The sequence below is a fragment of the Salmo trutta genome, chromosome 9, assembly GCF_901001165.1.
Source record: "Salmo trutta chromosome 9, fSalTru1.1, whole genome shotgun sequence".
NCBI lineage: Eukaryota > Metazoa > Chordata > Actinopteri > Salmoniformes > Salmonidae > Salmo > Salmo trutta.
Window position 1 is genome coordinate 9274754 of NC_042965.1, and position 10196 is coordinate 9284949.

The following is a 10196-nucleotide window of genomic DNA, read 5'->3' on the forward strand; positions in this document are numbered from 1 at the left end:
TCCACCCGAGCCACTGCCTGTTCACACCGCTACCATCCAGAAGGCGAGGTCAGTACAGGTGCATCAAAGCTGGGACAGAGAGACTGAAAAACAGCTTCTATCTCAAGGCCATCAGACTGTTAAACAGCAGTCACTAACTCAGAGAGGCTGCTGCCTACATTGAGACTGGCCACTTTAGTAAATGGATCACTAGTCACTTTAAACAATGGCACTTTAAATAATGCCACTTTAATAATGTTTACATATCTTACATTACTCATATCACATGTACAGTATATACTGTATTTTATAGCATTTATTGCACCTTGCCTATGCCGCTCGACCATCGCTCATCTATATATTTTTATGTACATATTCTCATTCACCCAACTAGATTTGTGTGTATTAGGTAGTTATTGGGGAATTGTTAGATTACTTGTTAGATATTACTGCACTGTCGGAACTAGAAGCACAAGCATTTCGCTACAGTCGTATTAACATCTGCTAACCAATGTGTATGTGACCAATAAAAAGTGATTTGATTTCTCATGCTCTCTCTCTCTCATGCTCTCTCTCTCCCTCCCTCCCTCTCTCTCTCATGCGCTCTCTTGCTCTCTCTCTCTCTCTCTTTTGCCTCCATTCAGTGTTGCAGCTATGCATAGTTAACCTTACCCAACTAATGGGAAAGCCTATTAGCCTCGGCGCGCTGAAAGAGCTACTATGACAGAGCCATGACAGCGCTACAATACAGACAGACAAAAACGTCTTCTTCTCCCTGACCCACTTCCAAGGCACAGTCAGTCTATTCTTTCACCATATGAAATAATTACGTCCATTTGAATATGTGCTACACGGAAAAGAAACGATTTAGAGAATGGGTAATTAAGCATAAAAAAAGACAGAATACATTGGCCTCCACTTGTCCTTTCTTTAAATGGGAGAGAGGTCTGTCAAGCTCGTTAATTGGAAGGTAATGAAAGTGGTATAAATCATGTTCATGTTGACCTGACACCACCTCAACCCCCCTTGCCTTCCTCATTCTGAACACCTGGAAGCCCAGATTAATGTTCTTTCGGCACCAAATGGAAGAAACGCACTGAACTTCACCATTAAGAAACAACCATTTTTGTGATTTGTTGCAAAATGTTTTCAAACGTGATCATTTGCATGCCCTAATGAACTGTCATGGCTGTGAAAAGGATCGGACCAAAATGCAGCATGGTTGCAGTTCCACATATGTATTTATCCGTGAAACGTAATGCAATACACCAAATACTTGTAACAAAACAACAAACCGTGACGCAGAGAGAAAACACACTACCGTAATTTCCGGACTATTAAGCGCATCTGAATATAAGCCGCACCCACTGAATTTAATTTTTTTATTTATTTTGAACATAAATAAGCAGCACATGTCTATAAGAAGCAGGTGCCTACCAGTACATTGAAACAAATTAACTTTACACAGGCTTTAAAGAAACACGGCTTGTAAAAAAAAAAAATAGGCTTTAACGAAACACGGCTTGTAACAAAAAAAAAAATTTGCAGTAAGCTTTAGTTGTCTTTTTGCACTGAGTCAATTCCTCACGCTGCTGTTTCCAACGTCTTATCATCGACTCATTAAGACCAAGCTCCCGTGCAGAAGCTCTATTTCCTTTTCCAACAGCCAGATCAATCGCCTTCAACTTGAAAGCTGCATCATATGCATTTCTCCGTGTCTTTGCCACGATGAGGGTGAGAGCGCTAGATTTAATCTAAACAGTAAACAAAAAAGTTGTTTGACCTTAACCCGTTCGGCAATTTCATTGGTCTAATGAAAGCTTCATGCCGCCAAAAAACTGAGCACGTCACAGAATGTGTTTTTTTGGAGAAAAAAAATTGAAAGCGGGAAAAATATTAGCCGCATCATTGTTTAAGCCGCGGGGTTCAAAGCGTGTGAAAAAGTAGTGGTTTATAGTCCGGAATTTACGGTACTCAAAATATAATCACCCACAAAAACAGGTGGGACAAACATCAACTTAAATATGACCTCCAATTAGAGACAACGACGACCAGCTGCCTCTAATTGGAGATCATACCAAACAAAACCAACATTGAAATACAAAACTTGAAACTGAACATAGAAATACAAAACATGGACAAACACCCCCTGTCACCCCCTGACCTACTCTACCATAGAAAATAACCACTTACTATGGTCAGGACGTGACATGAACAGGAACCTATTCTCATGTGTTAGGGGGGAGAAGATGATACAATGGAGAAAAGGTGAGGTTAAATATACCTATGCCATGGGTCATTTATACGCCTCCTTTAGGGAGTTGACACAGACTCCCTCACGCCACCCACTGAACTGTCCATGTAGATATTGCTCTAATCTCTGAACCAATAACCACATTTCACATGCACTAGCCGGCTACTTGATTTGTTCCTGGGGGCTGAGGTGTTGAAATTGATACTGTTTGGAAGCATTTTTTACGTGTGTGGCGGGGGTGGGGGGGGGGGGGGGGGGTATTCACGTGCCTAGGTGTGTTTATTGGTACTTTTTTATGTTTATTGGTATAGATATTGCCATTTATTTATGATGCAGGATATGAATGTAAAGTCATCAACAGGAAACCATTGAGGAAATGATGAATTAAGGGAAATGAGGCCTCAAACTGAATAGTGTGAGAGAAATAAAGGCCACATAAAGGTTGAGGCGACAGAGCTCTAATCAGCGTCAATCAAGATGTCTTTCCATCTCTGACTTGCTGTATCCGAAACAATGAATGGAAGGTTTTTTGGCAGTTTTTTCTGTTGCCACAGTGATTAGCAGAGGATTAGGACAGATGTTCTCTAAATTGAAGGATATTTTTAGCTCACATCTTACCCAAGCCCTTCACAATAACACGTTGCCCATCTTTAAGAGTTCTCAGATTGACCGAAGTATGGCTGTGCAATGAAATAGTTTTTGATGTTAATTTTGGGATACTTTGTTGCCCATGATATCCATACCTATGTGTGTGTGTGTGTCATTGTGTTTAACTGCATCCGTGTGCTTGTAACTTATTGTTTTCTGCTCACTCTAGCTGTTAAACCGCTTCATCGTCACCTGCTACTTTAACAATTGTAGATTGGTAATCTTCGAGTAGCTTGAAAAAGTATTTTGATGGTATTTATACTTTTTTAAATGTATTTGCATAAAATGTCAATGGTCATTTCACTGGTAAAAATAAATGAGCCGGACTACTGTTCTTGAACAATTTAAGCTAGACACACCAAACCGACTTTAAATGTGCTCTGACTAAACTTTTATAATAACCCTGCTAATACTACTACAATAAACATTTTACACTACCATCCACCAACTTTTAGTGAGACTGTCTGAGGCCTTGCGATATCGTCTCCTTTGACCTTGAGTAGCCTACCATAAACATGCAATTTCCATAGTCTGTTCCCAGCAGAATAGGTCAACAAGGCTTTGCTGTGTCTCTGCTGATATACACCATACCAGAGCGCTAGTTATTATGCATCCATGTTGTCACGACTTCCGCCGAAGTTGGTGCCTCTCCTTGTTCGGGCGGCGTTCGGCGGTCGACGTCACCGGCTTTCTAGCTGCCACCGATCTACGTTTATTTTTCCATTTGTTTTATCTTGATTGTACACACCTGGTTCCCATTAAGTTATAATTTATTCCCTATTTAACCCTCTGGTTCCCACATGGGAACCAGAGGGTTTGTTCGTGTTCGTTCTTTGTTTAGTGTTCTAGACTTCTGTGAGCTGGTGTGTTTCCCTGCGTGGAAATTATTGTTGTTTCTTTTCGAGTAAAGTACGTATTTTACTCAGTTCTGTGTCCTGCGCCTGACTCCGTCCTAACCGCTGCACACTGACACTTGACACATGTTCTGTATTGTAATGCTACCAATATGCATAAATCTTCAAGAAGATACCGGATGGTCGATCTCATCTCTTGATTTTAGACTGAAAAGGAAAACCTGCACAGTGTACAAGTGCTTTCCCTATTTTGAATCTCCTGATTTAATGGAATTGATTCCAACCGTCTTCTAATTGAGTCACCTTTCCCCCCATGGTCCTTCCAGTCTGGACTATAGCAGGTGTGGTTGTTAACAATGTTCTTAACAGCGAGGTACCAGGAGCAAGAACATAATGTCTACGAGTGTCGCACAGCTGGAACGACACAAGCCACCAGAGAGCCCGCTGCTAATCACTAAATTGTCACCACACGCCAGCATTCTGTAAACAGCTAGCGCTCCGGCAACAGAGGTTAGGCTAGAGCGGCTAAATTATACCAACATAATTATAATCATCAGCATCTCCCTCTGTCAGAAACACAGTCACTCTGTCTAGAGACTTGATCAAGTTTTATTAATCTATTCAAATCGAAATGTAACAGCTGGCAGCCAATAGTCTATCAATTAGAATACACTACATACGCTTGCAAGGTCACTACCTGTGTTTTTTTATTAATAGGAAACATTGGCACATCTTGTTTAGAAAGTAGTCCCTTCTGCTGCGACTACTTTTGTATTTAATATTATCCATATGAAACCATTTAACCCCACTTTTTTATTACATATAGGGGTGGCTTCCCAGACACAAGGCAAGCCTTGACATGGAATCCACAGGGGAAAAGGAAGGGAGGACTACCAAAAACACATGGAGAAGTGACATCGAAGTAGAGCAGAAAGATTGGCTACCTCTGGAATGAGATGGAGAAGACTTGGTTTTTAATCCAGGACTGTGCCCTCTATGAATCTCTATGCTTTTTACCAAAACGGAATATATTTACTTACAAGTGATAGGTGAAAATTGCCTACAGTACCTAATTCACATATAAGCAACGGTATTTAACCTTATATTTTGGGTTATGACAGGGTAAGACAGGCAGTTATACTGAGCTCATACAAGCTGTTATTCAAATGACACGTTTACATCCCTTACATTCAGACATGTGAGGCAGCAGGAGACATAGAGCTGGATGGTGCATGGACTTGGTTAGAGCATTAGAGCCTGCAGAGGCTTTTTTTGAAACAAGCAAAATAACAAGAGCACATGTCCTTCCAGAGGCACCAGATGCTCTTTACCAAGGCCTCAGAAACTAACATCTCTGATTTGAGGGAAACCTTTTTGCGAAATGTTCCTTTGCCGTAATTGAGATGCCTTTCAGACTGAAATCCAATTACTAAACCCACCCAAAATACCACCCCACAGTCATGGAGGAAGAGAGGGGAAGAAAATGAACTGGATAATTGAATGGTTCTCTGCACGTGTTCCCTGAAAAGACTAGTGTCCACCAAAAAAACGTAGAGAATGACGCACAAAATGGAGATGTGTCTGCGTCCTGCTCCCCAAAAGGTTTCATGAGTAGAAACAAGAACAACAATACATTCTGTTGCTACTTTACTTGCACATAGACCCAGTGGACCAACCTTAATCCCCAGACCTTATTAGGGATTTAAATATCCAATCTCTAATAAGATGTGCATTGAACAGGACGGATACAGTAGATTGTTACTAGGTCCTAGACCCACATGCCCTCTCAAGTTAAGATATTGTTCTCCCTAGCCGAAAGCATCCTAATGCATCTTCAAGGGCTCTCGTCTCTCTCTTATGGACACCAGTTGCCATGGTGACGTTAGTAATTCAGCAGGAATATGGTTATAAAGGTGAATTTCCACATTTGAACGCGTGGAAACACCTGGAATTACAGAATGCACTCCTTGTGCACTTTGAAATGCTTTTAAAATCATTAAACAGACTTTTCTCCAACCAATACTTTATAGCCTAAAAGAAATTATGTTTTTAGACCAACTTGACCTGCAGCACCCTTTGTAAAAATGTATACAAAAAACTAAAACAACAACAGAAACCAGAGGCGTCCAACAGGGGCACATGCCCCCTCAGAAAAAATGTGTTTCATTTATGAATTAAATATTTATTATTTCTGTGTCATAGTACTAGCCACAAAGTAATTTTATGAAGTTGGCTTTAGCTAGCCCAGATAGGTGCCCGTTCTCCCAACCTCATAACTAGCTACCAAGAAGCCATTTCAGGCTATCAAGTTAGAGTAGCTAGCTTGTCTAACTCAGGCCTCTCCAACCCTGTTCCTGGAGAGCTACTGTCCTGTAGGTTAACGCTCCAACTCCAATGTAGCGCACCTGATTCAAGTAAAAAGCTGGTTGATAAACTGAACCAGGTTAGTTACAACTGGGGTTGGACTGAATACCTACAGGAAGGTAGCTCTCCAGGAACAGGTTTGGAGAGCCCTGGTCTAACTATTTTAGCTGGCATGCCTGCAGGCAAGGTTGGTAGACTTGGTAGAAAAGAAAGCAATAACTAAATGTACTGAATAAGACTCAAACGTCTTTCAGTCTTTTACACTGGTTTTAGCAGGCATGACGAAAGCATATTTAGTTTCTTTAAACAAAGAACCACCAGTCTGGAGGATACAGACAGCTCAAGATGTATGCTTAGATATGCAGAATAATATGTATATATAGTATATATATATATGTTTTACATAGAGTTAAGCATAATGATTATAGGGGGGGCTTGCCTAACCTTACAGTAGAAAGCTGAGTGCCGGTGCATTTATATAGGCAGTCAGACACGCCGTTACCCGGGCTTCTGAATGCACACATCCTAATCTAACTAAGGTGATACAGGGAATTGCAAGTGCCATGCAGTTGGCAGAACAAACACACAGCAGTATCTACATGGGGCAAAATGCATATAAATAATTAACATTTCGTATTTATTTTTATGCAGCTATATTGGCTGTCCAATGCATTTCCCCCGTGGGGGCAATAAAGTATATCTTATCTTAAAATCATAATGAATAAAAACATACACTTATCTGAAATGTGGCATAGTGATGATAGATCATCTTGACACTGAACTAACTAGACTCTTGTGTTTTGAATTACATCCATCCTTCTGTTTAGGCAACATGGGATTCTCCAATATAATTTTGTATTAAGCTCCAATGCCACTGAACACGGCCATGCAATTAAGTGTCAACAACCTCTTATACATCAATTAAGGTTGGTTCAGCATAATAATGAAGTAGTAGGCACTACACAAATTATTGTGTTGTTTATCAATATTTTAATCACCTGTTTGACAAATACAAACAAAAGTGAATTGAACTAAAAAAAGGTATTTAGCCTACAATATGGTGCATAAATGTCTCTTTGCATTTGTCACCTTACCTGCACACATCACTTTGTATTGCAGCAGTATTAAAGGCCAAGTGCAGTCAAAATTCTGTTTTTCGTTTGTCTATCATATTGTACAACAGTGGATGAAACTAGCACTGTGTGATAAAAATGTAATCAGTGTTATTTCCTGATAGCTGCTGCTGGTTAAAAATCCAATCTACACAGGACCTTCTAATCAGCAGGTTAAAAGACTAATAACAAAGAGAGTTCCAAATCTCGCTGCCCAAAACAGCTAGTTTTCAGTTTCCCCCTCCACACTCAAAACACTCCCAGACAGTCCTAGCAAAATTCTAGCTTGAGAAAGTTTTTTTGCTAAAAAGCCGTTTTTGCCCATTTTAATGGAAATCTATTACAGTAAGGTACTTAATTGTTACCCAAGAAATTATTTGATTGTGATATAAAAATGGCTGCATTGGGCCTTTAACAAAGAAAAAAACAGTATACTTTTTTAACCACATGCTGCATTTGTAATAATAGGTAAGACCAATCAGTCAAGCAGTTTGATAAAACATTGAAATGGTAGGCCACCCATTGCTTTACACTTTGCAATAATGGCACCAAGAGCTTCATTTGCTTAGTTATACACTTATTATAATCCAAAATATTCAACCCAAGATACTTAGACAAAAACTAATGTGGCAGGTCGCAAGTGAACTTAAAAACCATGCTAAACAGTACACAACAAAATAGCCTATACAGCAGAGGTCAGATGATACCATGATAATGTAGTGTAACTACTGGCCTACCTAGACAATGTACATTTGTACCATCCAAATCTCAGTCTTTTTCCTACTTCCCTATACACACACACTGAACGAAAAAGTGTTGTTGACAATTGTTTTTCATGAGCTGAAATAAAATATCCCATTAGTTTTCCATACACACAAAACCATATTTCTCTCAAATTTTGTGCACACATTCTTTTTACATCCTTGTTTCTGAGCATTTCTCCTTTGCCAATATAATCCCTCCACCTGAAAGGTGTGGCATATCAAGAAGCTGCTTAAACGGCATGATCATTACACAGGTGCACCTTGTACTGGGGACAACAAAAGGCCACTCTAAAATGTGCAGTTTTGTCAGACAACACAATTCTACAGATGTCTCAAGTTTTAAGGGAAAGTGCAATTGGCACGCTGACTGCAGGAATGTCCACCAGAGCTGTTGCCAGAGAATTGAATGTTCATTTCTCTACCATAAGCCGCCTCTAACTTTGTTTTAGCGTATTTGGCAGTACGTCCAACACAACCACAGACCACGTGTAACCCCACCAGCCTAGGACCTCCACATCCGGCTTCTTCTCACCTGCGGGTCATCTGACACCAGCCATCCGAACAGCTGATGAAACTGTGGGTTTGCACAAATGAAGAATTTCTGCACAAACTGTCAGAAACTGTCTCAGGTAAGCTTGCCTACATGCTCGTCTTCCTCACCAGGGTCTTGACCTGACTGCAGTTCGGCATCGTAACCGACTTCGGTGGGCAAATGCTCACCTTCAATGGCCACTGGCATGCTGGAGAAGTGTGCTCTTTACAGATGAATCCCGGTTTCAACTGTACCTGGCAGATTGCCTACCTGGTTAAATAAAGGTGAAATAAATCAAAATAAATAAAATAAATAGCGTGTATGGGGTTGTGTGGGCGAGCAGTTTGCTGATGTCAATGCTGTGAACAGAGTGTCCCATGGTGGTGGTGGAGTTATGGTATTGCCAGGCATAAACTATGGACAATGAACACAATTGCATTTTATTGATGTCAATTTGAATGCACCGAAATACCGTGACGACATCCTGAGGCCTGTTGTCGTGCCATATCTCGTTTCAGCATGATAATGAATGGCCCCATGTCGCAATGATCTGTAAACAATTCCTGGAAGCTGAAAATGTCCTAGTTCTTCAATGGCCTGCATACTTACCAGACATGTCACCCAATGAGCATGTTTTGGATGCTCTGGATCGACGTGTACGACAGCATGTTCTAGTTCCCGCCAATATCCAGCAACTTCGCACAGCCATTGAAAAGGAGTGGGACAACATTCCACAGGCCACAATCAACAGCCTGATTAACTCTATGCGAAGGAGACGTGTCGCACTGCATGAGGCAAATGGTGGTCACCCCAGATACTGACTGGTGTTCTGATCCATGCCCCTACCTTTTCTTAAGGTTGCGTTTATATTTGTATTCATTGTAAGTGGCTTCTCTCGGTTCTCTGTGGCTAGCTTTCTTTGTCCCTGTTTCCCTCCCTTCCTATTTCCTTCCCTCATCTCCCTAAACTATTTTTACTATTCTGTCTGTCTGCATGACTACGCGCACACGTTTGTTTTACTATCTTTGTGGGGACCAAACAATTGATTCCCATTCAAAATTCTATTTTTCCCTAACCTCTAAACCTAACCCTAACCTTAACCCTAACCTTAAACCTAAACTCTAACTGTAACCCTAACCTTAATTGTAAACCTAACCCTAAACCTAACCCCTAAGCCTAGAATAGCCTTTCTCCAAGAGGGGGAGCAGCAAAATGTCCCCACTTGTCTGAATTTTCCTTGATTTAGTATCCTTGTGAATACTTCTGGTCCACACAAGGATCTTTTTTATTTTTTTTTAAACACACACACACAAAATGCACACACACAAATCCAAGAACTCCAGGAAGTTATGGAGGTCAGTGTGGACTGTCCTTCCCCCACACTACACTACACGGCTATGGGAGTGGAAACTAATCGTTTTCTGGAGAATTTCAATAGTAGAACCATATTAGGAATTAGAATACACGGGTACAAAGCCTGGCTATGGGGAACAAATTGACAGGCAGACAGCACCTGCTCAGCTGACTTTGTCCAAAAACACACATGTATACCAAAAGAGATTGCTGTAGTGCCACCATGTGGTCACAAGCTATATTGGTCTCAGGAACTAATGAATAAAATAGCATTACAAAGAATTAATCTGAATATAGCAGCACTCTAATGACATCAATATGAAATATGAAACACAC